The sequence below is a fragment of the Sander lucioperca genome, chromosome 8 (genome assembly GCF_008315115.2).
Source record: "Sander lucioperca isolate FBNREF2018 chromosome 8, SLUC_FBN_1.2, whole genome shotgun sequence".
Classification (NCBI taxonomy): domain Eukaryota; kingdom Metazoa; phylum Chordata; class Actinopteri; order Perciformes; family Percidae; genus Sander; species Sander lucioperca.
Genome location: NC_050180.1, coordinates 2,905,218 through 2,932,586, shown reverse-complemented (window position 1 = coordinate 2,932,586; position 27,369 = coordinate 2,905,218). Strand labels below are relative to the sequence as shown.

The window sequence follows — 27,369 nt, the reverse complement described above, 5'->3', positions numbered from 1 at the left end:
GACACTAGTTACAGTCTTCTCCTGAACAGAGGTGGTGCTAATGAGGAAAGGCTACCGACTTTGCTATTTCTACGGACTAGAAGAAGAAGAAAATGGCAGAACTGGCGGCAGCATTGACGTCAATGCTTCAATTTGATTCGATGACCTACTTGGTGGGATCAAGCCTTTCATTCACCATAAAATAACTCATCTTAACCCAGTTTTAAGATGAGTTCTTTTATGTTGAATGAAAGTTTACAAGAGAGACTTGCAGTCACTCTGAGAGTCCTGGCATCCGGTTACCCTCGAGCTCGTTCAGGCTTCCTGTTTCCACTTTGTCGCGCGCCGCTGAAAAAAATAGAGTGGTGCGCGCCCTCTGCTCACGCACTCAGAATCCTGGCGCACCAGCGAGATCTACATCATTTTGACGTCACATTGGTGCGCGCCAGCTTGGCTACGGCGACTGTAAAACGGCCTTCACAGCTGGAACACACCGCACACGTAAGCGTCGCGTATAGCAGCGTTACAAAAATAAAACACATAAAAAATAAAACAGCCAGGTTTATGGTGACTTTGGCGGTCTTGACTTCTCACAGCGAGACACGCAATTAGGCACACGGAGGGAGAGACCTCCGGACGGACAGAGAGAGTGACACACGTACACATACACACACACACACACACACACACACACACACACACACACACACACACACACACACACACACAGTGTAGCAGTGGCCAATCATGTAACTAGAGATCAGACTTGTAAGAGTGCTTTGAGACGGTGTAAGAGTCCCATCAAGGAACCAGGAAACAACACTGCCTCTATGGCTGCCACAAGAACGTTTTAAAACACTACACTGTAAAAAAAAAAGTTATTTCACTGGAATTCACTGTATAATTTTACGGATTTTTTCCGTTTTTTCTACATTAAGTGTTAATGTCAGAGAAATACAGAAAAATACTTTTATTTAAAAAAACCCCATTAATTTAAGGTTTTAGTCTGTAAATTGATAATGATAATATAGTTTTTTTAGGATAATTCCATTGCTTAACGGTCTTGAAAGTTAAATTACATTGAATTTTATGTAAAGACAAAAAAAAAACATAATTTTACGGTGTGTAAAATTGAGGCCTCTTTCTGGTTTTTTACTGTTAAACCTTAAATTTAATGTAAAGAAACGTTAAAAACAATCGTGAAAAAACGGTAAAAAGTCTGGCAGCAAAAGTTGCCAACACTTACCGTGAAATGACAGTAAAAAACCTTATGTTATTCTACAAAGAATTATTTTTAAAATACAGATATCTACTGTACATTTTCTGTATTTTCACAGTCCAACTACTGTAGATTTAAAAAGAATTGTAATCAAAAAACATATTTAGAATGTTAAACAAATGTATAAATCTGTACAAACACTGAAAAATATTGCAAAATACCTTAAATTACATAATTTAAATGAAAACTGCTGTTTTTATACAGTTTTCTTTGGTAAATTCACAAGATTATTCAATCCATCCACAAGAACTCCCTGTTAAAGTACAGATTCCTGGATGTAAACACATAAAAATTATGTAAACTGACTTTCAAATACCCTTTTTTAGGCATTTATTTTATGATTATCCAATCTATTTACGGTAAATTCCTGTTTAACACTGTGTTTTTACTGTACAAAAAAGAAGATAATGGGATAATACCTTCCAGAAACATTGTAATAATAGTCATTACTTTATATAAACAATTTGAGAGTATTTACAAGCAACTCTCCAATATATCTACATACTTTTACCATTAATGTATGTTGTTTACTTTAAATAAACATTCATTATAGTTATTTACATGTCAAATTAATGTAAAATTACCCTATTTGACAGCCCATTAATAGTATTTTAAAAGCTTTAGGCATTATTTTACATGATTATCTGTTTAATACTGGTTTTCTACTGTACAAAAAACAATATGTGATAATAACTTGCAGAACCATTATTTTATAGTCATTACTTTATATAACGTTACAATCAACTCTTCATTATGTCTACAGGCTTTTCCCCATAAATGTATAAGGGTTTACTTTATATAACAATATTGTATAGTGTTAAAAGAAACTATCTAATATACTGTACTTTAATCATTATATATCAGGTTTACTTCATACAAACAATACTTTATAGTGATTAAAGCAACTATTCAATATCTACAGACTTATCCCATTAATGTACTGGGTGTTTACTTTGTAAAAATATTTGACAATATTTACAATTAACTATCCAATATGCATCAGAGACTCTTCATAGGGTAAATATTGGTATATGTATAGGGGTCCATTTTAGCTTATTCAATGTGGTCTCATACTGTGTGTTAGTTTTTAATCGCTGTCAAACTTCATCCTGGCCAGTGTCTCTTAATGCAAGTCTACTAAATTCTAGCAATAGAGGAGGACTTGTATTTAGCTTTGCAGTTATTTGAAGAGGGGTTAACAGAGGTACTGAGACAGGTAGGACCAGCCATACCCTTTAATGCATTGAATGAGGCTGACATGAACCCTCCTGCATGGCCTCAACAACTCCACAGCAAACCCACAAGCAATTGTTCTCAATTATAGTTGGATCAATGTAATTATATTAGAAACTACACTACTGTAATATTTTGCAAGCATATTTATGGTAATACAAACAGTAAAAAACTTGGCAGCACACAAGCTTAAAAAGCTATAGGACTACTGCACCAAATCACCACTGGTGACAAAGATGCTGTATTTAGATCTGTCTTTGTAAAAATAAACATTCTTTCACCTAAATATTTGTGGAAACAAAGCCATAGCTTCAGTTATGGGAATGCATAAGAGACAAGAGTCAACCTAACTACAGGCCTTGGATGTACATGATCTATTTAGTCCAAGTCTGTGATATGCTCATCACTATATAATCATGTTTTGGTCTGGTGAATTAGTTGACAAAAGAATCGTGCAGCCACAGTTCACATCACATAGGCCCACAACCCTATAGGCCTACAGGATGGCGATACAGTACACAGAGAGCCAGGCAGCCTACAGCCTGGGTAAGACTACATCTTCACCATCCTAATATTTTAGGGGCCATCTGATGTTCTTGCCTCATTTCACTTCCGTGGAGGCCATGGGCCTATTTCAGATTCATGGCCCAACATCTTTTTCCATTGACTGCTTACTTTGCTGATGTCTGCGGTGATGTCTCATACTGTGTCCACTCTGGCTTTTGATGTTTGTTCCTGTCTATGTCATGCAAACAGCTCAGAGCATGAGCTTCCCCCTTATGTGGGGTAGAATGAATATTCATGCATGTCCGGTACCTTAAATGCCTCACCAAGACCTCGGTGATCTGACCCCCCTGCCTCTGAAATTACACTACAATTTCCATTGACTTGCAATGGTTACACAGGCATTGATGCACATATTGGGCAATGTGTGTTTCATTAAGGTGTAACATTAATAAGTTAAATGGATTGCCTGTGCCACAGCTATGCTACACTTTTATAAGGGGTGGAAAATCAATATTAATGCACACCAGTACCTCAAATACAGTATGTACCTGCTTGCCTAACTTGCACACCACCTAACCTAACTTGTTCCGCTAGTTCCAACCCTCATACAGTTTAATTCAACCCTGCGTTGATAGGAAAGTGTGTCCCCTCCTATGAAAGTCATGCCTACCGACAAACAGTATGGACATCTGCAACATTATGCTTATTTGAGAAATTACTGTGATTTCATTTCAAAACTGAAGGAGTAGGCTTTTCATAAAAGGCTGTTAATCCACTTTAAAAACGTTGGAGTCTTCCAATACAAACTCCAAACTGTTTTAGGCAAGGCTCAGTGAATGTTATGAAAATAAGCAATTCAGAAATTTGGGGACGTTTTTACTGTTTTTCCCAATTCCCCACAGTCAGAAACTAATATGCATGCGGGACAGACCTCTTTTTAATGTATTTGGTGTACTTCAAATAGAATATGTAGCATACATGTTCTTTTCCTTATGAAGTTAAAATTGTTGTTAAAACAATTTTTAATATTAAGACCCAAAGTGAGTCACAGTGTTCAACAAAATGCAAGGTCATTGTGCAGTCTACTGCTCCCTCAAATCATTTTACCTCTCCCACTTTCTACAGGTCAAAGGGAACAAGAGTTTTTCATGGGCTGAGGTAATATACGGTGAATAAAGACAGGGAGGACACAGTATGAATAAAGCTTTACATTGGTGTGCAATATATTTTTTTTCAATTTAGCAATACATGCAATGTGTGAAAGACTGGGAAGGGATGCTAGGGCTCAACAGTTCAACCAAGGCTTCTGTAGCATCAACGTGAACATTGATAATCAGGGCGTGAAGCGATGTAAGACCTTAAAATGGTTGAAAAAACAGAAATGTAACAGAAATGGTCTCTTTAGTCTAGGCTATGTGCTTCAGGAAAGTGCGCGCAAATTCAAATAATTGAATGTTGCACAATCATTGGATGAATCATGCCGGGCAGAGACGATCTTGACCAATGATATTGTTTGACTTCAAGGGGGGGGGGGGGCTGTGCTGACGTCAAACTCATCTCGACGCAGAGACAGTGTGGATAATAATGTAACGCAGGAGTCAGGACTTCTCCACGATGATTCACATTCAGCTTTCACTTAAGGTAAAGTAATACTTTTCTTTTATGTACATGCAGTTTCCTCACGAGATATCAGCTGGACACGAGTTAAGATAACACTTGCATAGTTTCACAATTTTAAAATGTCAGCAGGGATAACGTTAGCATTTGCCGTTTATGTGCCTTATCAAAGTGTGTCTGGCGTTAGCTAACGTTACATTAAGACTGTCCTTATGTAACGTTAGCCCTGAATGTGAACCATGCACCAATCGTAATTTTAGCTAACTAGCTAGCTAGCTAAATATATAACAGTTAACTAGACAGTTAGACAGTTTAGCAGGTCAGCTTGATTTGCTGGGTACTAGCTAATACTAGTAATTAAAGAAACGTTATAACGCTCCGTTGCTCCTAACGCTAGTAGTTAACATTACTGTTAACTAACCGGTAACCCGCCGTAGGAGGGTAAAAAATGAAACCCAAGCCCTGAACTGCCCAGGAGTTTGTGTAACAGCTGAATGTTAACTCTCTATGTCTCGCTCGTCTCTTTTCTTTCTCTCTCTCCTGTGAAATAAAGCTGCCTTCTCTCGATAAACGATCTGACGGAAAACAGTAATTGTGAAATATAAAGTCTACCTGTGCTACTTTGGGGGGGTTAAAGAACACAACAGGACGTCACGCAAATGGGCCGTTTCAGTGACACTCCCGCCAGTAATCGCCAGATTGCTTTTTTTCTCGTTGGTGTGAATGCCCCCGTAATTTTCTCACAGTTCCATACAGGCCCTCCCCATCCCTCCACCGGCCCGGCACAGCAAAACTGAAGCACAATGAAGTGCAATAACAAAATTAAAGTGCAAAAACAAGGGGACCTTATTTTCCTTGCCCTCCCCTTTTCCTTCATGAATGCAAAAACAAAGAGGGGCTAAAGAGATTTACCGCCCCCCCCCGGCCTCCCCTTGTGCTCCCAGCCACACAACCAACAGAAAAGGCTGAAAAGCTGAGGTGGGGGTGTAGGATTGTGCATGCCGAGGGGTCGCAGACCTCTCCTCTTACCTTCACCTCGCCCCCTGCATCTCCACCCCTCGAGGCCTAAAGCGCTCATGTGGGACGCACAGCAGCAAGGCTAACGAAGGGAACCAGAGGAGGGAGAGTGAGATCAGAGGTGGCGATAACAGTCGCTGACATGGAGATTGTAGTTAGATAGAAGAAAGACAGCAGACAGCATTGGACACACATACAAGGATAGAGCAAGATATAAGGGGGAGGTGGAAGAGAATCTGAGTACACAGAGTAGTGAGAGAGTGAGCGAATGAGAGAGAGAGAGAGAGCGAGTGAGAGAGAGAGTGTGAGCGAATGAGAGAGAGTGAGCGAATGAGAGAGAGAAATAGAAAAAGAGAGTGAGCGAGTGAGAGAGAGAGCGAGCAAGAGAGAGAGAGGGAGAGAGATAGAGCGAGAGAGGGAGAGAGAGTGAGCGAGTGAGAGCGAGAGGGAGAGAGAGAGACAGAGAGAGAGAGAGAGAGAGAGAGGGATCACAAAGTCTAATCTCCCGATCTGATATTTTGATCATTTTTTAATTCAAGAAATAGGCTACATTTGTTTAACAGGGAAGCTGTGTGCATACAGGAATATATATAGGCTATATTAATTATAAAAACAATTAAAAAATAAGCATGCATCCAGAAAAAAGGGCACTTTCTCTAGAGGAAGAAAAAGGGCAGGTGCTCAAGACCCTTTTGATGTGTGCACGTGCCTGTGTGCGCCCATGGCTGTGCTGGTCTTACAGGGAGGTGTGTTCAGGTGCATTCTGGGTGTATTGTTATCTTGAGGCAGCAGGAAGTGATCGCGCCTTTGATCAACAAAAACCTGGTCTAAAGTCAATAACGCAGCATTTCATTGTTATTTTAACAGAGCATTAGTAAAATGCTCCTAGGCTCGTGCACAGCACGTGCACACTATGCTTGTTACACACACAGAGACTCACAACAGCACACACACATGCAAAAGATTACAAATAAAAATATTACGGTGCAAATCCTCCATCATAATAGCAATGCTCCACGGTCCAAACGCGCCTGGCTTTTAAAGGGAATGGGAGATGATCTCTGATTGGTTGATTGCATGTTACGCCCAAAACACACCTCTGATTAATGAAGACACTAAGTACAACCCTTTAGAACCATGTGCTCGTATACGCCCTAAACACACCTGCGTTAAGCGCTTCACGCCGTGCGCTTAGATCGTTAAAATAGGGCCCAAATCTTTAATGCAGAATGATTAGAACATATGGAGCGGCTGGCTGACCACAGTGATGCAGATTCTACAGAAACAAGAAATAGAGAAATGTTATGTCAAATGTCTTATTCAGACTGCATTAATTGGGTATGAGGGTTATACATGATTTCATGCAGCATATTTGACCGATATGCCCATATTGTTGACAATAATGTCGGGTTAGGTCTTGTAAATGCCGTCGATAAATTCCACGCTGCCAATAGTCATAACAGCCATCATATTAGCAGAATTGTATTAAACACTTGAGTGAAATGGAAGTGGTGTTTTTGTCCATAATTGAGTTTTTGGCATAATTCAGATGGACGGAGCAGAAGTGCATTTTGCTGCAGGAGTGTTTCAACAGGTTTCTGTGCATGGATTCCATTTCTATGAATTTTTTATATTCTTATTTTTGCTGTCAGAAATTCATCATTATCCTTTTTAAACTTTAACTGTTGAGTACTATTGTGCATTGCAATTGGTCTCATACATTGTAGCCTATCCCTTAGTTTCTGTTTGCAGACCCTACATCTGACCGTATGTGTGTGTGGAAAACACAGGTGTTGTGAATTGGGGATAACTACTGGAAAGTCTACACATACACCTGAGTTTCGTTTCTTTCTGTTTGGGTCAACGATGCACATATTCTAGTGTGCAGCTCTTCTTAGTAAAACAAGAAAGAGGATAGCTGGTGGCGGAGAAGCTCTGAATAACGGTGTTGATCCTCGATTATCCCATGTTCTTTCTATCTGAGGATAAAATACAAAGAGAAAGAGGGATCAGTCATAGAGAGGAAACAATAGGAATAATGGGTAAACTGACTGTTAAAGCCTTGCAGACCCCCCTGGTAGAGAAGAAGAAAGGACACAGAACAGAGACAATGGCTGAGACAAAGTGAGAGTACAAGAATGAGAACAACGGGAGAAAGAGGATGAAGACAGGCAAGCTTCTTCACTTTTCTTCTCACTCTGAATGAATTATGTAAAGCATTAACACATTGTTCCCCACTGAGAGCTTATTCCTGTGTTTCTGCACTACATCTCCCATGAATCACCTGCTTATAAAACTGTATCTAAAGACAAAGTTTGGGCTTGAGGTGGCTGTTGCAGCTCATTGAGTGTGCAATCACAGTGTGGCGAAAACACAGGTCTGCCCATTGATTTTGAATGGGGGTGGTGTGTTCAGGCTGCATCGAAAAGTTAAGACAGATATAACTTTTGGAGAAACATAACCCAATGTCACGCTGCGGTTACCAATCCTGTAACTAGAGATCAGACTTGTCAGAGTGTTTTGAAGCGGTGTGAGACTCTCGTACAGGAAACAGGAAACATCACTGCCTCTATTGCTGCCACAAGAAAGTTTTAAAACACCAAACACAAGCTGTGAACTGCCTGTGAGTTTGGACAACAGCTGACTGTTTCCTCAGTCCCGGCGTCTCTTTACTTTCTCTCTCTCTCTCTCTCTCTCTCTCTCTCTCAACCCCTCTGGGAAATGAAGCTTTCGAGTGCAATCAGAAATGTCTAAATTGTAAAACGACCTGACGGAAAACAATAATTGTGAAATATAAAGTATACTTTGGCTACATTGGGTATAAAATAACACAACAGGACGTCACACAAATGGGCCGTTTCAGTGACACTCACACCGCTGGATCGCCTTTTCTGGTCTGAATGTATTACAAGAAAAACATACCAGTCCTCCTGTTTCTAACACACACACACACACACCTCCCTGTTGACACTGCACCTTAGCCCGCATCTTTTTCTCTCCGTTTTTATGGCCCTGACACACCAACCCGATAATCGGCTTGGACAGTCTGGCGAGGTCGGTGACTGGAGTCTGTTTGGTGTGTTCCGTGCCTTCATTTTGGCTGACCTGACATGCTTGGTCGGAGGACGGGCAGTCGGACTCACCCGGAAATAACGAGCGGAATGAGTGACTAACGCCTCTCAAAATCGTTTTCCACTGTAGTGTCCAATAGTAGTACTAGTACTCAGTCTAGGTGGGATTCTCAGATCATTGCCATAGTGAAACTGCCGTGTCATCATCTTCAACACTGGATCCTTTCATCTGCAACAATGACTTGCACTTTGACAATTGTACGGTGTAGCGTAATGTATGTCTAAGAACGTTTGGTGCTCCTGGAGTTGACTCCTCCATTTTTTCTCTTCTCTTAACAGAAAATGAAGAGAATGTTGCTGCGTGAGGCCTAATGTGTTGGATTTTACAAGCGTAGCATATGCTTTTTATGTAAAATCATAAGTAGGCAAAGTAGCCAGTAACTAATGCTATCAGATACATAGAAACATTCAACAACAGTACAAGTTCTACTTAAGTACAGTACTTGAGTAAATATACTGTGTTACATTTGATCACCGGTCTTATGATGATGATGATGATGGCTGATGATTTGGCCACTTTTATACCATTTATGCTGTTATGTGTGTGTGTGTGTGTGTGTGTGTGTGTGTGTGTGTGTGTGTGTGTGTGTGTGTGTGTGTGTGTGTGTGTATGGCGAACATTTGAAACACTGTTTTCAGAATCCGACAGCTTAATGTGGAAGTTAGCAAAGCACGTACAAAGCCATGTGTCACGTCTGCTCAGAGTGAGGATGAGTGTTTTTGAAAACCTCAGATAGTGAAGGCCTCACTGACCCCTCTATTGAAAGCTGGCTGGGCAGAAGTGATGAGCTGGGATTGTGACTGACAGCTTTGGATCAGGGAGGGAGAGGCGGGGGGGGGTCGATAGAGAAGCGAAGGAAGGCTAAATGATGAGAGATAAAGAGAAGGCAGAAGAGTGAAGAATGTGTTGTACCTGTGTTGCTTTTGTCCCATGTCAGTGGGCTGTTCACAGGCTGATTGTGATTGGACTAGACGTGGTCGGACGGGTCAATGAGGCACCAACACTAACATTTACCCAACACTGCCACGCCACACAGGAGACATGTGACAGAGGTGGGGGAAGAGGAGAGGGGAATGGAGGAAATATGGGAGAGGGGAAGATAAGAAGTGGGAGGAAAGCTGGTAAAGGATGGAGGGAGGGAAGAAGGGAGGAGGGCAGGAGTGCAGAAGAGGTTTTGGGAAGGAGGAGGAGAAAATGGAGAGGGGAAAGGAAAGTAGAAGGAGTGAAAGGAGAAGAATCCAAATTATTATGTAATGCCTAAAATAGACAGACATACAGACAGAAAGATAGATAGATAGTTTGATAGATATATAAATAGATAGATAGTTTGATAGATAGATAGATAGATAGATAGATAGATAAATACATACAGTAGATAGATAGATAGATAGATAGATAGATGCATAGATAGATAGATAGATCGATAGATAGATAGATAGATAGATAGATGCATAGATACATAGATACATAGATAGACAGATACATAAGCTATGTTTCCATCCACACGTTTTCATCCGAATGAAGTGATATCGAATGAAAAATGCCTTATGGAAACAGTGAAATTTGATTGAATTTCATGAATATCAACTCAAATGAAACATGTTCGATCTCTTCGGATTTTATCTTGACCGATATACGGCTTATGCGATAAACGCTGATGGAAACGTTATTTGCCGAATAAATAATGAATTGCGATTAAGTTTTAGGTCATTTTATGGTTGCAACCCGCCACAAAACGAAGAAGAAGTTTTAGTTCATTACCGGCCAGTATTTCCGCTCTGTTTGCACACATGGCGGGTGTCAACAAAGACAGATGGAAGTGGACGAACGAGGAGACGAGAGACTTTTTGAATTTAATTTACGAGCAAAATATAACGGCTATTTTAGATAGCAAAAATCTAAGAAATGCCATAATTTATCAGGAACTCCCTGTAGCCTTCAGCAGGGGTCTAATCGGGACGTGAGTCCCGTCTATTGCGCTATACACCTGTGGCACAAGGTGCGCTCTGGAGTTACGCAGCGAGATATCATGCGCCTCATCCACTCCAGGTAGGTATATATACCTTCACATCATCCTTGTTCGTATGGCATTGCACACGGCATAAACACACCGGTGCACGGTGGTTTTGCTGACTCCAAACATTTCGCCTACCACTCTGTACTCTGCGCATGTAGCCAGAGAGTAGAGCGCAATGGCGATACGCTTCTCGGTTGGAACCGGAGGGCGATAGCTTGTGACATCTGGGGAAAGGGACGGGCCAAAAAAATTAAACAACAGGTCAAATGTTGTCTTGGTCATCTGAAAATGCTCCAACCAAAGGGTTTCCGTGAAGTGTCTCTGAACCACGATCTCCCAGAAGTGTTTGGAGCGCTGTCATTCCCACACCACAGGCTGCCTCCGTTGTCGTCGGGCATTTACGTACTTCTGCATCATCATAGCAATTTGTTGATAGCGTCGTTGTTTTCTTATTATAGCTTGATATGTTGCTATCAGCTGGCACATAAGCACTATTACAACTTGTGCAATATTGATCATTTGTTGGTAGATGGCATGATCCATTTTGTCTAGCAAAACTTTGTTCACAAATGTTTGCTTGAATGTTGTGCGATTCAGTGCGAAAATGAATGGAAACACCTTAAGATGTCTAAAATCAATTCGATATACCAATTTGATCCCAAAACAGCATGTGACATCATTACGCACAGGTTTTTATTCGCTTTAAAGCCGTTGGATGGGAACACACTTTCACCAGCTTTATTCGCATGAGTTTTTTTTACCGAACTTCAGATAATTCGATTGACAAGTGGATGGAAACTTAGCTATAGATAGATATATACATAGATAGATAGATATATACATAGATAGATAGATAGATAGATAGATAGATACGTTATGCAGGCAGACGGGAAACCGTCAGTGGCTCCAAGAGGCCTGGGAAAAAGCAGGCTAGCTAGTCTGTGTGTGTGTGTGTGTGTGTGTGTGTGTGTGTGTGTGCGCGCGCGCATGTGTGTCCGGAGCTCTTTTGTCCCTTTGTTGATCCCACACTGATAATGTCTGCCGGCACAGGAAGCAGCACAATGCCAGGCAGACCCTAAGGAAAGGCTGGATCTAAACCCCCCCTACACACACACACACACACACACACACACACACACACACACACACACACACATGTTCCCTCTCTCAGACATAAACAAGTACAGATGTGTACACAAGATTGCAACACACATGCCTCACTGATTCTTTCAGCTCACACACATCAGGTGGAGACTTATTTGCTGCCACTTGCCCTCCTCTTCCTTTCTTACACAACCTCTCACACACACACACACACACACACACACACACACACACCATCTTATCTAACACACTCTTAAAACACTGACTATCAAGCAAATATACACTTTCTTGCATGCTTACTGACATTTGTTACTTTAGCACTGTAGCAGAGTTCGAGCATGTGATAACCAAAAAAGCACAGGTTGTACTTGAACAACAGCTACAGGCTGAAAACAGTGAGTCACTTGTGCCTGAATGCCTCGTCACTGTTTGTCCTTCCTGTGTTGGCTGCAACCTGGATACACAATTCAGTAGATGAGACACAATAGCAAAAGTTGAAGCACAAACCAACGATCAAATTATCTTCATCTGCATATGTTTCTGGTCAGGATTGTATTAAGGTGGATGGTAAGACACCAAAAATATTAACTTCCTCAGTTTTTTGGCTGAAGTTGATCAAAGTTGAACTTGTGAGAAGCATGAAAGCTACATGCTGACCCACTGGTCCTTTCAATGATTTTGAAAATTTTACTTTTACAGGTTTCCCCTCTACCTGTAGTCTCGCATTTCCATCTCTATCTCCACAGCGCTGTGTAGCAAAGGTCTGGCTACACCATACATCCATTCTGCGATAGGAGAAAATAATGCTCTGGTGGCACTAAGCTCTAGAAGCAGCGACAGCGGCTCTGCAGAATACTCTCAGGAAGGAACTTGTTTTGGTGGAACATTTGTTGCAAATATAGGGTACCCGCAAAAGAAAACGCCACATACAATAATAATGAAGTTAACTGTTGACACAACACAGTAACGTGAGCTATTTCAATAAGCTGGATACATGGTTCAACCTCATTAGCTCTTACCAGTGTATCTCCGTGTGTACTTCGTCCACAGCAATCCCACCAATCAGTCCCAAAACGTCCCAGTTAGAGAGGAAACGCTGTAAACATATTCTTTGTAAATCTTTACAATCATTCCCCAAAAGAACCAAGCAGGCCTGCCTTGTTGAACCATCCAAATTTTCTTCAAAACTTTTCAGCCATTTTCAGCTTGTAGCTTGCTAGCTCGAAGTTGTTGTTGTTTCCCGTAGAGAACAGAATGTGCGTGTCTCTGCTCGCCCTATCCTGGAAAATATACTTCCCTTGATTCAGACTACTATCTGGACTCCACAACAGCTCAGGATATTTAGCCTGCTAGATATTTGGAATGCGTCTGCGAGGCCCCAGCCTCTTGGCTTGTGTCTTCACAACGAGCCAACGGTGATTTGCCTCTGATCTATGGCTTTTGTCCGAGAGCTCCAAAAGCTGTCAGTAAGTGGAAAATCAGTGCTAAATTGGTGTAGTGTGATCTAGGCATAAAGGAACACTTCGTGGCCACTTGTCATTCATGCACCTGCAGGATTATATCATCCAAACACTCCTCTGTGGATTGAGAGGATATCGTTACCTTGGTTCTCTTTGAAAGTTAGGCTAGCCAAAGCATTTCGAAGGTAGAATTTTTTTCACCCAACAGAGACAATTAGCTGGTCTGTGAATGTGTCTGTCTGGAACTCTAATCCTCACCCCTAACAAGGGACAATTTAAGGGAATGGACTGCCCACTTTCCTTTGAAAAGGTCAAGAGAGGACATAGGAGGAGAACAGAAAAGAAAATACAAATGGATTTACAAGAGGAGGAAGAGGCACAGCGTTGATTCCACATGATCTCATGTCATCCGAAAACACAAACAAAGCAGAGCTGAGGATCAGCCCCCAGAGAGAAAAGAGGAAGAAAGGATTAATCCATCTGTCAAAAGAGAAAGACAGAGAGAGAGAAGCTTTGTCACCAAGTGCCTCTCTATTGTCACAACTGCTAGGTGTTTTCTGCATGGGAATGGTGGTTGCAATGCAAACAGGCTGTAAGTGGGTGATTCAGGGGTCATTCAGTCACTACATTTACAAGCACATATTGTTCTGTCTTTTGCCCTCATTCAGAAAGATACAGGGATTCTGACTAACATGGCTAATGAAAATGAATATTCCATTGATATTCCCATATTCCCCGTTTTCTTTTGCAGGGTGCAAATGTTTCCACCAAAATGTATTTTGCAGAGCCATCGTCCTTTAACGATTGTGATTGGTTTCAAGAAATGCAACCCAGAACATTGTTTGCATCTCCTATCCCAGAATGCATCTGGGGTGTAGGCAGACCTTACTCGGCAGTGCTGTGGACATAGGTCTGGCAATGTAAGACTGGTGTGGCAGTAAAGTTGAGAACAAATTTCTGTTACCTCGAAGCTTCTCTGTGATTGCTGATTTCAAATGTCAATAGCCAAACACAGAGCTGATGTCATTAACCTGGATTTACTTATGTATCTTAAATTAAGGGTTATTTATCAGCGCAGGCTGCTGTTCTACATTTGGTCTGTTTTCAATCTGCCTGTGTATTCAGATTAGCCTGGCTCCGCCCTCCTATGTACTTCCGCTCAATTTTAATTTTCCTTCAGTACTCCGTCTGGGTTTGCGGTATATTCTTGGGTTTTCTCCAACCAAATATTTGGCGGTCCAATCAGCGAACAGAGGGAGTGGCTGAGAACGATGACGTTGAAGTCATGATGTGCGCTAGTTTGAGTTGTAGTTCCGTAATGGCGGCAGAGAAAGATGCGGTCCGTTGTGGCAACGCTGCCGAATATCCAGAAGTTAAAGCCTGAGCAAGAACAATCTTTGCTGAGTTGTGTTGGTGGCCATGATGTTGTGGCCCTCCTCCCCACGGGGTTCAGGAACAGTTTGATTTTCCAGCTCGCTCCGTTAGTGGTGAAGGAGTTGGCTAAGGCTAACACTAGCGATGCTAAGTCGATAGTTGTTGTTGTCTCCCCTCTTGTTAGCCTGGTCCTACCAGACAGTATGTAGGAGGGCGGAGCCAGGCTACCAGAGAGCCTCTGGGCAGATCCAATAGTTTTAAACTTCAACAGAGTACCCGCCTTCAAGGAAGTTAACACTTGTCAATGGAGAGTGGCCAGACTCTCTGGACAAATGAAATGTACCAGAGTCTGGTAGGACCAGGCTATATTCAGATTCCAACCAATGTTGAAAAATCTACGGGCCACAACTAAGATGTGTTCTGTCCTGTTTGTCTCCTGTTAACCCCTGAATGAGTATCTGTTGGCTCAAAGTATCTTCTCTCTCTCTCTCTCTGTTAATTCTGTGGCCTCTGGGACTGAGGGCCATTGACAAGCACTGGGAGTTAATGGTACATTAGAAACAGACAAAGACACCCTGTGGCTACAGAGGCCAGAGAGGACGACAGAGGAGGCACAGAAGAGGATGAGAGTGCAGGGTGAATCGCGGCTGTATTGAAACGAGTTGGAAATAGTTAGACAGATACAACATGTTGAATTGACAGAAAGAGGAGGAGAGGGAAAGATGGAGGGAGGAAGAATGAATAAATGAGGGAAAGAAGAGAAGCGGAAATTAGGCGAGCCGGTCGATGAAGGGAGGAAAACAACACAGAGCCCTTTATTTCAGACTCCAGTGTCCTTTCTATCGATCGGTAAAAGAGAAAAAGTGAAACACTATGCATCCCATGAAAGTTGCAATCCAATAAGAGCTAATTAGATCATTCATTTGAATCCCAAAAGGGCCGGGAGATAGTGGTGCGTTGAGGTGAGGAGACAGCCTGAATGAGTGAGAGTGGATTCCCAGGGAGAGAGCTGGTGAAAGGGGGCCGACCCCCCATGGGTCACTGCTATTTACTCTACCTCTTCACTCTGTTCGCTCCCTTTTTTACCCCTCTGCTGGTTTCCTCTCGCAATCAGATCCATTCTGCTGCTTTGAGCGCTAATCCACCAAACAGGGCTGAGAAACACTCTCATTAGCCCCTGTGTGTGTGTGTGTGTGTGTGTGTGTGTGTGTGTGTGTGTGTGTGTGTGTGTGAGAGAGAGAGAGAGAGTGAGTGAGAGATTCAATTTCAGATGCTGTGCACAAACTGAACAAAGGCCTCAAACTAAATGGTCCTTTAACTTCAGTGTCATTTCTGTTCATTATTTACGTCGATATAGTGGCGCTTTTTACTGAATACTTGCTGAATTACAGTTTGTACTAGATAAAGTTACACTTTATCTGCAGGGGTACTTGAATAAAAATATACTTTGACTAAAGTAAAAAGACAGTTCAAATGTACTCTGACTAAACGTTATAACAGCGTTACATTTTTAAATGACTCACTATTAAATTAAAGAACACCTATAGGCTGTCCACACCAACAATGTAATCCTTCCTATAGGTGGACATTTGCAGTCTGTGCATACGACTGGTTGTCAATTATGAATAACAATCACCTTCCTTGGTATAGCCTTATTAGATATAACCAGAAAAGAAGCCAAAACTCAGACAATTACACAAAAATAGCTGACAATAAAAAAAAATGGTTGGACATCGTGGCAGGTAGAACAAGAAATATTAAGCTACATAAATCAAATCCCCTGACTCTTCTTATGGAACTAACAGCAGAGTCAAACCTCACCAAGGCAGACCACACAGAGCTGTATAAACTATATAAACTCCAACGACTGCAGCCCTCACACACACACACACACACACACACACACACACACACACACACTGCTCTAGGTTCAATAGCTTTGCTCGGTCAATCTCAAAGCATAATATAACCAGTCCACTCAGTCTCTCTGTCCCACTATAACCAGTCCACTAAGTCTCTCTGTCCACTATAACCAGTCCACTCAGTCTCTCTGTCCCACTATAACCAGTCCACTCAGTCCCTGTCCCACTATAACCAGTCCACTAAGTCTCTCTGTCCCCCTATAACCAGTCCACTCAGTCTCTCTGTCCCACTATAACCAGTCCACTAAGTCTCTCTGTCCCACTATAACCAGTCCACTCAGTCTCTCTGTCCCATTATAACCAGTCCACTCAGTCTCTCTGTCCCACTATAACCAGTCCACTAAGTCTCTCTGTCCCCCTATAACCAGTCCACTCAGTCTCTCTGTCCCCCTATAACCAGTCCACTCAGTCTCTCTGTCCCACTATAACCAGTCCACTCAGTCCCTGTCCCACTATAACCAGTCCACTAAGTCTCTCTGTCCCCCTATAACCAGTCCACTCAGTCTCTCTGTCCCACTATAACCAGTCCACTCAGTCCCTGTCCCACTATAACCAGTCCACTAAGTCTCTCTGTCCCCCTATAACCAGTCCACTCAGTCTCTCTGTCCCACTATAACCAGTCCACTCAGTCTCTCTGTCCCATTATAACCAGTCCACTCAGTCTCTCTGTCCCCCTATAACCAGTCCACTCAGTCTCTCTGTCCCCCTATAACTAGTCCACTCAGTCTCTCTGTCCCCCTATAACTAGTCCACTCAGTCTCTCTGTCCACTATAACCAGTCCACTCAGTCCCTGTCCCACTATAACCAGTCCACTAAGTCTCTCTGTCCCCCTATAACCAGTCCACTCAGTCTCTCTGTCCCACTATAACCAGTCCACTCAGTCCCTGTCCCACTATAACCAGTCCACTAAGTCTCTCTGTCCCACTATAACCAGTCCACTCAGTCTCTCTGTCCCATTATAACCAGTCCACTCAGTCTCTCTGTCCCACTATAACCAGTCCACTAAGTCTCTCTGTCCCCCTATAACCAGTCCACTAAGTCTCTCTGTCCCCCTATAACCAGTCCACTCAGTCCCTGTCCCACTATAACCAGTCCACTAAGTCTCTCTGTCCCACTATAACCAGTCCACTCAGTCTCTCTGTCCCATTATAACCAGTCCACTAAGTCTCTCTGTCCCCCTATAACTAGTCCACTCAGTCTCTCTGTCCCACTATAACCAGTCCACTCAGTCTCTCTGTCCCCCTATAACCAGTCCACTCAGTCTCTCTGTCCCATTATAACCAGTCCACTCAGTCTCTCTGTCCCATTATAACCAGTCCACTCAGTCTCTCTGTCCCACTATAACCAGTCCACTCAGTCTCTCTGTCCCACTATAACCAGTCCACTCAGTCTCTCTGTCCCACTATAACCAGTCCACTAAGTCTCTCTGTCCCACTATAACCAGTCCACTCAGTCCCTGTCCCACTATAACCAGTCCACTCAGTCTGTCTGTCCCACTATAACCAGTCCACTCAGTCTGTCTGTCCCACTATAACCAGTCCACTCAGGCTCTAATACTAAAAATGTTACAAGTATCTGAATGAATATAGCCTAGGTTCATGCATGCAGATATGTAAGCTCATATATACAAACTGTATATATCTAATGGATTCATACTTCTGCTTGGATACTTTGAGGCTCTCTCACCCAAACTACCCCCCAGAATGAACTGATGCAGGACAAAGTGATGAAGGGCCGCGTCCATTGGACAATGGCTACCAGCTGACGCAAAGTCCCTAACCTCATACAGTAACACAGGGCTTTTTACACCTTGACACCATTTGGATGACTTTCCTCATTTAAGCAAAGTGCTTTTGGGCTGATTAGCAAAGCGCTAACGGTTGCATTAATCACCTGCAGCAGCTATCAGCTGAGGGGCGGGACAGCCAGCGTGAGAGAGAGAGAGAGAGAGAGAGAGAGAGAAAGGAATGGTGGGGAGGATTGCTTAAAGAAAAACAGCCTAATAACAATGTCCATTGAACGGCTTGGTTTCCCTTGGGAAAGCTTAACAGTCCTTTCCTGCATTATAGACCGCCAGAGAGAGAGAGGGAGAGAGAGTGTGTGTGTGTGTGTGTGTGTGTGTGTGTGTGTATATGCCAGGCTGGGCACAGCCTGTATGTTCAAATGTGTGTGTGGTTCTTGCATGTATTTATTTTGTGTACTTGTTTCTGTGATTATGGGTTTCTGTGTCTGCGTGTCACTTATTTGTATGAGCTCTGTGTGTGCGTGTGCGTGTGTGTGTGTGTGTGTGTGTGTGTGCATGTATGTTGCCGTGTTGAATATATTGTATTGTATTGTTGTGTGTGTGTGTGTGTGTGTGTGTGTGTGTGTGTGTGTGTGTGCCACCAGCAAACTGTGTGTTTAAAGGGCTACAAACAGTCTGTTGAACTGATCTGATCAGATTTCATCGTTCATTTTTAACTAGCTCTCTCGCTTTCTGTCTCTCTCTCACACACACGCACGAACACACACACGCATGCACGCAAACATACACGCACTTTCTCTCCATCTCACCCAAACACAGCTATCCCAAACATATTTATCTCAGTGACTTCAAGGGCATCAAGTGTGTCAGAACTTAAAAACATGCTGGGGGTAACCTCGTCTTCGTTTGAAGCTGACACAGGAGGAAGCCACATACACACACACACACACACACACACACACACACACACACACACACACACACACACACACACACACAGAGACACACCCACACGCACACACATACCTGAGGGGGGAAAAAGCTTTTAACAAGAAGGAAACCCAAGTCCTCAGCAGCTGTCCCTTCACCCCAGCTGGCTAGAAGCAATGTTATGACATGTAAGGACAAAAGGCCTTGTCATTGTTTCATTGAAAAAAAGAGATACAGAATAGGTGTAGATTGCATGTGTTTAAATGTGGACAGTCATGAAAAACATGCCGGAGTGATGGCTTTTCTCTGGGGGGGATTTTGTTTTCATTTTTGGAGTGAATAGGACTTTCTCCTGTTGCCACAAAAGCAACAGTAATAACTCCCCGTTGACAGTCCAAGCTGATAAAGAGCACGCGGTCTAAATAGGTGAAATGTAAGAAAGAATTCCTGTGGTTGTGTAATAGATGAGCATACTGTGTTACATTTAACATGTCAAAGGGCTTGAGTCAAACTACAAAAGGACAACAATTACATTTGAATGAGCAGATAATAATCAAAGGTTGCCTTTGTTTAACCTGATGTGTTTGTGCAGTATCATATTGTGTTTATCAACATCAAAACAGATTAGTACAATGGAATAAGGCAGATGAGTCAGGCCAATTAAATAATTACGAGCTCACATTCCTGGTAGATAACTTCTACTTCTTCCACTACTGTGTATAGATTAAAACTATAGTGCAGGCGTCACCAACTGGCGGACTCTGGACCAAAACTGGACCACAGGAGACTTCCATCCGGACCGCGAAGCCTTTTGACACAACTGGGAAAGATATATAAATGATATGTGTATTTATCTTGTCAATAAATGAATTTTGGCAGAATGAAGCCAGCTCTGTAGAGCTGTATGGGTCTTGTGGGAGCGTGTCTATGTTCCCACAGCCCTATGTTCCCACATTTCTAAGACTGTTTTCAAAATTAGGCACTATGTTCCCACAGTTTACACATTTCTAAGATTTTTTTTCCAAAATTAGGCCCCATATTCCCACATTTCCTTTTTCATAAATTTGTATCAGATTTTATCCCCCTTTCTCCCGATTTGGTAGCCAATAACAGCCAACCTATTATCCAGTAGCAATGGACTACAGATGGAATGTAACCCTAACCCTAACATAGGGCCTAATTTTAAGAAAAATCTTACAAATGTGGGAACATAGGGCTGTGGGAACATAGGGCCTAATTTTCAGTGAAAACTAATTTCTTATAAATGTGTGAACATATGGCTGGAACATAATGCTGTGGGACCATTGGGCTGTGGGAACATAGGGCTGTGGGAACATAGGGCTGTAGGAACATAGGGCTGTGGGACCATTGGGCTGTGGGAACATAGGGCTGTGGGAACATAGGGCTGTGGGAACATAGGGCTGTGGGACCATAGGGCTGTGGGAACATAGGGCTGTGGGACCATAGGGCTGTGGGAACATAGGGCTGTGGGACCATTGGGCTGTGGGAACATAGGGCTGTGGGACCATTGGGCTGTGGGAACATAGGGCTGTGGGAACATAAGGCTGTGGGACTATTGGGCTGTGGGAACATAGGGCTGTGGGACCATTGGGCTGTGGGACCATTGGGCTGTGGGAACATAGGGCTGTGGGACCATAGGGCTGTGGGAACATTGGGCTGTGGGAACATAGGGCTGTGGGACTGTTGGGCTGTGAGAACATAGGGCTGTGGGACCATTGGGCTGTAGGAACATAGGGCTGTGGGACCGTTGGGCTGTGGGAACATAGGGCTGTGGGACCATTGGGCTGTGGGAACATAGGGCTGTGGGACCATTGGGCTGTGGGAACATAGGGCTGTGGGACCATTGGGCTGTGGGAACATAGGGCTGTGGGACCATTGGGCTGTGGGAACATAGGGTGGTGGGACCATAGGGCTGTGGGAACATAGGGCTGTAGGACCATTGGGCTGTGGGAACATAGGGCTGTGGGACCATTGGGCTGTGGGAACATAGGGCTGTGGGACCATTGGGCTGTGGGACCATTGGGCTGTGGGAACATAGGGTGGTGGGACCATAGGGCTGTGGGAACATAGGGCTGACCCTGGTCCTGCGACCGTCTGCAACCATTCTCTTTTGTCTTAATCAAATACATCCATGCCTGCAACTGTTTGTTGCCGTTGCTAGGTTGCAAAAACATGCGGGAGAGACGCGAGCTGACCGAGTTACACAGGTACACAAAACGATAAAAGAACATGGCATTATCAAAATATTGAAAAGTTGACAGTGAAAACCGAGTCTTCCGAGATGAGTGGACAGAAAAGTACGCGTTTAATCTTCCCGCTGTGAGTTCTACGAGGCCGGTGTGCCTCATTTGAGTCTGTTGTCAAAAGTGGAATTATTAAATGCCACTATGAAACTAGACACAGACACTTGGAGAAAACGTAGCCACTGCATTCTTAAGTCAGGAAACTGAGAAGCAATGTGCCCAAAGCCCAATAAGAGCGATCTACTGTACATAAGTCCTGTCTCACTCTCTCACAGAGCAACAGCGGGCATATGTGTTGTTTTCATTATAGGCTAGGCACTGTATTTTTGTACTTCTAATTTTAAGTGATTATTAGCACTTTATTTAGTTTTCCTTTTGATGTTTTATTTTTAGGACTAAAAGGAATATTTAAAAAGCAAATTTAGATCTAATGGATTTATGGCACTTTTTATTTCATTATATTTTTGTTCATAATAGACACTGTATTTTTGCCTCTTTGAGTTTAAAAATGTTGACTAAACTGATCACTTTAGTGTTATAATAAGTATTATTAGTATATAGCATATATTAATAGGTATGGAATTCCTATGGACCTCTTGCAATTTAAGTTGAATTCCCCTGATATAGTGTGTAGTTTCTGTCGTCCCCATGAGGAATTCTAAGTGATGACAACAAAACTGTTGGCACGTCCTCATGATACAAGCCTTCCGTGATTGCGCACAGCCCCCCCTCCCCCTCCTCCATATAGTTGCTAGTAGCCAAGGAGAACACGGAGGATTAAAAAAACATGCTGGACTCTTCAGAAGAGGTCATTATCTTCACTCGAGTTTCTGCGCGGGAAAGTCACCGGACGCCACAATCTTCTGAACATAGTCACACTGAGAAATACAGAGAGAGTTGTGTGGAGCTGATAGTCTTCATTAGCTTTGTCGCAACTCATTTAGCAATGGCTGGAATGTAACGGATGTTTATTAATATCAAAAAGTTACAAACTAAAGCTTTAAATAAACCGTTGAGCCAGATATCCTGATTTTTTTATCCCTAGTATGAGTCACGTCTCCAAAACATGCATCATACACTTCCCATGATGCAACTTGATAACACCTTGGATAAGACTCCCTGCCTGTTCAGCACCCACATCTTTCAAATACCACACCCATTTGAAGAAGAAGGGGAAACTGAGGTGATGACATGATGTCATGATTTTTCTCTACATGTATTTCTTTATTATTATCACATTTTTATGAATTTTTTCACTCAATCTTAATTAGTGTATGTACTTTGGTTGTGGTTTTTATTTAAGCCGTTACAGGTTTCTACCACACCCTCACATTTATTGTATTTTTTCAATGGAATCTGTTTTCATGTTCAGATAAATTAAACTAATAAATTACATAAATATTCAAATGTATTTTATTTTGAAATCGAAACATTTGGTTCATTTTAAGTACATACATGTATAGATACCAGAGCTGTGTTACTGATCCAGATTTTGGTGTTGAGTGACTGGAGTCTTTTTGCTTTGGGAGGAATTTGAGGGTTGACTGGGAGGAAAGAGTTTAGTAGAGTTCTTAGACGGACTCTGTGCAGCAGGGCGTCATGACTCAGAGTAGCAGAGGAGAGGTTAGCTCCATTTCTAAAGGCTCTATGTTCACTTCTTTCTAGCTGCTCCTTCTCTTGGACTGCTGCTGTGTAACCATATAGTTTGTATAGCACAGATAAAACTGAAGCATCGACTTTTGGGCTCAGTGGTATTTTTTTTATTTGTGTTGTGCTAAATCAAACATGAAGTTCCTAACCATTTTTTTTAAGATAATTTTTTGGGCATTTTAGGCCTTTATTTTACAGGACAGCTGAAGACATGAAAGGAGAGAGAGAGGGGGAATGACATGCAGCAAAGGGCTGCAGGTCGGAGTCTAACCCGCGCCCTCTGCATCGAGGAGTAAACCTCCATATATGGGCGCCCGCTCTACCAACTGAGCTATCCGGGCACCCTAAACAAGTACATATTTATTGTGTTGAACTTATGAGGGTATTTGCTAATTAAAAACCTCTAGTGGGGCCCACAGTGAGGCAGTTCATCTATATTTCATTAACATGGATACTTTATTCAGTTTATCATTTCACACTGACTCATAGCTATTGTTATAATGGTGAATTATAACATGCCCTGCTGAATATTTAGACAACATGATAATGGCCGTGTACACAAACACACGCACGCACGCACACACACACACACACACACACACACACACACTGGTTGTAATGATTGACATTTATTCAACAGTTTCTAACTCTGTAAATATTTATCACTATAGTTTGCTTTTAGATATAGCAGAACAACCCATATTTACAACCCCTTTTACATGATTTACATGAATTATTATTATTTATTTCCCTGTCCCTATAGATAGACTTTTCAATGATATGTCAATATTACAGTAACCCATTTTCCTGTAATGTGGTGGACATTTTGAACTTGGAGGACCAACCAATAGATTTTGGCATTGATCTCTGGACCTGTGATTTCAATTACACAGTTATATTTTTCAAACCTTACTGAAAATATCTGCAACGGAAAATGTATCCCAAATCTTTCAGAGCTGTCAGCAGGTCGCAGAGTTAGAAATGCAACAGGAGGTTGGGGTTTGATGAGGTTTGTGTACGTGTGTGCTATCTCTATGCTTCATCCATCCATTTATGTTTCTTAACCCTACTGTTGTCCTCGGGTCAAATTTGACCCATTTACAAAAACTTTCTATATCAGAACTATGATAAAAGAACGTTAAAAAAAGTGACAAATGTTAGAAAAAGTGACAAAAAACCCCACATCAAAAACATTGCCAAAGGTGACAAAAACTTGATTAAAAAAGTGACAAAAAAATTGGAAAAAAGTGGAAAAAAAACCACTGGAAAAAGCGACAAAAAACGTAAAAAAAATTGACATAAACATAATTTAAAAAAACGCTAAAAAAGTGACAAAAAAATTGGAAAAAAAGTGACAACATTTTTTTTATTAAAATCGACAAAAACGTTGAGAAAGTAGAAAAAGAACAACAAAATGTTGAAATTTCGACCCAGAAAAACACAAAGTTGCAGGTCGACGGGAAGACAACACATGGGCTAAGAGTCTTAAAAGTAATTATTTATCACTGAATAGATATCATTAATCATTTATTGAACTAAATGAAACCAGCATGACCATCCAACATTCTTTTGGCATGAAAAATTAATGCATTTGAAAAAACTTTTCATAACGTGGTCGTAATTTGGAGTTCTTAGCCTGTGCCAGTGAGCCGTGTATCTGTAAACGCAGTATTTTTCATCTTCCCCACATACCTCGGGTGCAGTGAGGGGTAATCTGTGACAGATGCGGCAGGGGAAATGAAAACACTGAGGCATTAGTGGGGGGAGTTGTCAGAGCTCTGAATGTGTTGTGCAGAGCCGTGAGGACAGTGGTTCCAACAGGTTAATTGTCTGTTCCCACAACAAAACAGTCCTGTCCCAGATAGCTTGGTGCCGTGAAGACATCTTGTGACATCCATCGTTCCAGACCGTTGATTTAGCCTTTTCTCTTCCACCCCCACCTGCTCACCACGAGCCAACACACACACTAAACACACTCATGCTGACAGGGTCCACTGTGTCTGGCCCCCAGCTGTTTGGCCACAGATGGGTGGCTTCCTGTCAGAGTCTTTTCCAGATGTAAAGGGGTTTTTCCCTTTCTTTCACTGCCTTTCTTCTCCCCTCTTTCCCTCCCCTGAAGTGTTTTGTGTGTCTGTCCCAAATCATCAAAGCTCATATCTAGAATCCTATGAAGAGTTTTCTCTTTTGTCTCTTCGCTCTTTTCTCTCCATCCTGCAGTATTTTGTGTGCCCGTTACAAATTAGTACATGTTATATGTATATTTCGACTAAAACACGTTTCTTAGTTTTCTAACTTTGTCTCTAAAAACTTATATTTCGAAGCTCAAACCCTTGTTGAGGGATTAAATGGTCCTGAACTTACCGTGTAACACTTCATGTATTTGCACGAAACCATGCACCGAATCAGGAAAGAGCAACCCACATCCGCACTATTTAAAGATATAGTGCGTAGTTTCTGTTGCCCCCATGAGGAATTCTAAGTAATGACAACCAAACTGTCAGCGTGTCCTAGAGTTTAGATTCTCTGCCCGAGCCCGAGCCCGAACCGGACCCGGCGCTATCCTCGGGCCGGGCCCTTGACCAAGCATTTGTGTTTTTTTAATCATTACTTTATTAGCCTTATTTGGTGGGGAGAAAGCTATGTCTCTCCAGCTTCTCCCGTAGCTCTGGGTGTATGTCCTGCACTGACTTGAGTGTGAGGTAAACTGGGCTACATCGTGTCTCCCCCATCTGCAGCACTGTTGTCGGCCAGTGTGTCAGCATGCAGACCGTGGTGAAGGACAGTATTAATTAGGTGATCGAGACAAGAAAGTCTCTTATATGGTTCCAGGGCTTTGTTACCCACACTATTCGGCTGAGGGAGCAGCTAGGGTCGAGTTTTTTTTTTACGTTTCTTCATTCGGATCCATTTGCGATCCATTCCATTCTGAATAAACAAACAGCGCAGTTTACATGCTTCGTCCTTGTTGCATTACCGGTATTTATTAAGATAATTCTAAACAGATTTCTGTAGTTCAAACAACTCGGAATTGTGGTTGAGAACGTCAGTTATAACGGCCCATGTATTAAAAAAATGTCGGGTTTAAATCGGGCTCGGGCTCATAATTACAGTTAATGTGTCGGGCCGGGCCGGGCTCGGACGCAACGTGCACGGGCTTGGGTAGGGTGGGGCTTGATTTTTTTGGGCAAGATCTAAGCTCTAGCGTGTCCACATGATACAAGCCTTCTGTGATCACGCATGCCCCCCCCCCCTCCCCCTGCTAGTTGGTAGTAGCCAAGGAGGATACGGAGGATTAAAAAAATGATGGACCATGATAGACTCTTCAGAAGAGGTCATTATCTTCACTCGTGTTTCTACGTGGGGAAAGTCACCAGATGCCACATTCTTCTGAACATAGTCACACTGAGAAATACAGAGAGAGTTGTGTGGAGCTGATAGTCTTAATTAGCTTTGTAGCAACTCATTTGGTAATGGCTGGAACGTAAGGAACGTTCATTAATATCAAAAAGTTACAAACTAAAGCTTTAACTACTAATTTACAAACATATTGCAGTGTGTAATGAATATCATACCACTATGTGTAGTTGTAGAGGTAGCGAGTAGAGGTACAGTCCTGTACTCAAAGGGGCACTAGCAGTGCTGGAGTGTAACTAAGTACATTTACTCTTCAAGTACTGTACTTAAGTCCAAATGTTGAGGTACTTGTACTTCTTTTCTTTCCATGCCACTTTCTACTTCTACTCCACAAACAATGTAGTTTATAAAATCTGATGTTTTATTATAAATGAAACAAGCCAACAATATAACAGCCTACAAGTCCAGCTGAGATGATTAGACCATTAAACACAGAACCCCACACACACACACACACACACACACACACACACACACACACACTTTAACTCTCTTTTTGACACTTTTGTAGCTGTTTTTTAAACATTTTTAACTTTTTTTTTGGTTTGTGTGTGTGTGTGTGTGTGTGTGTGTGTGTGTGTGAATTTTCCTGCATTGAGTACTTTTATTTTTAATACTTTAAATACATTTCCCTGATGATCCTTACATAATTTACTTAAGTAACATTTTCAATGCAGGACTTTTACTTGTAACAGAGTATTTTTACTGCGTGGTATTAATACCTT

The 27,369-nt window shown here is 42.2% G+C and overlaps 2 long non-coding RNA genes across 2 annotated transcripts in view; one reads left to right on the top strand and one right to left on the bottom strand.

Annotated features, from left to right (window-relative positions):
- The first annotated feature begins 8,130 nt into the window (after positions 1-8,130).
- LOC118495534 overlaps positions 8,131-27,369 on the top strand; it is a 20,280-nt gene continuing 1,041 nt past the window's right edge. Inside the window, exons 1-2 of the long non-coding RNA XR_004897979.1 lie at positions 8,131-8,141; positions 18,232-18,236. This is a non-coding gene — a long non-coding RNA (uncharacterized LOC118495534). The remainder of the gene's footprint in view (positions 8,142-18,231; positions 18,237-27,369) is intronic.
- Positions 22,673-27,369, bottom strand: part of LOC116043201 — a 19,481-nt gene continuing 14,784 nt past the window's right edge. Inside the window, exon 3 of the long non-coding RNA XR_004103423.2 lies at positions 22,673-22,684. This is a non-coding gene — a long non-coding RNA (uncharacterized LOC116043201). The remainder of the gene's footprint in view (positions 22,685-27,369) is intronic.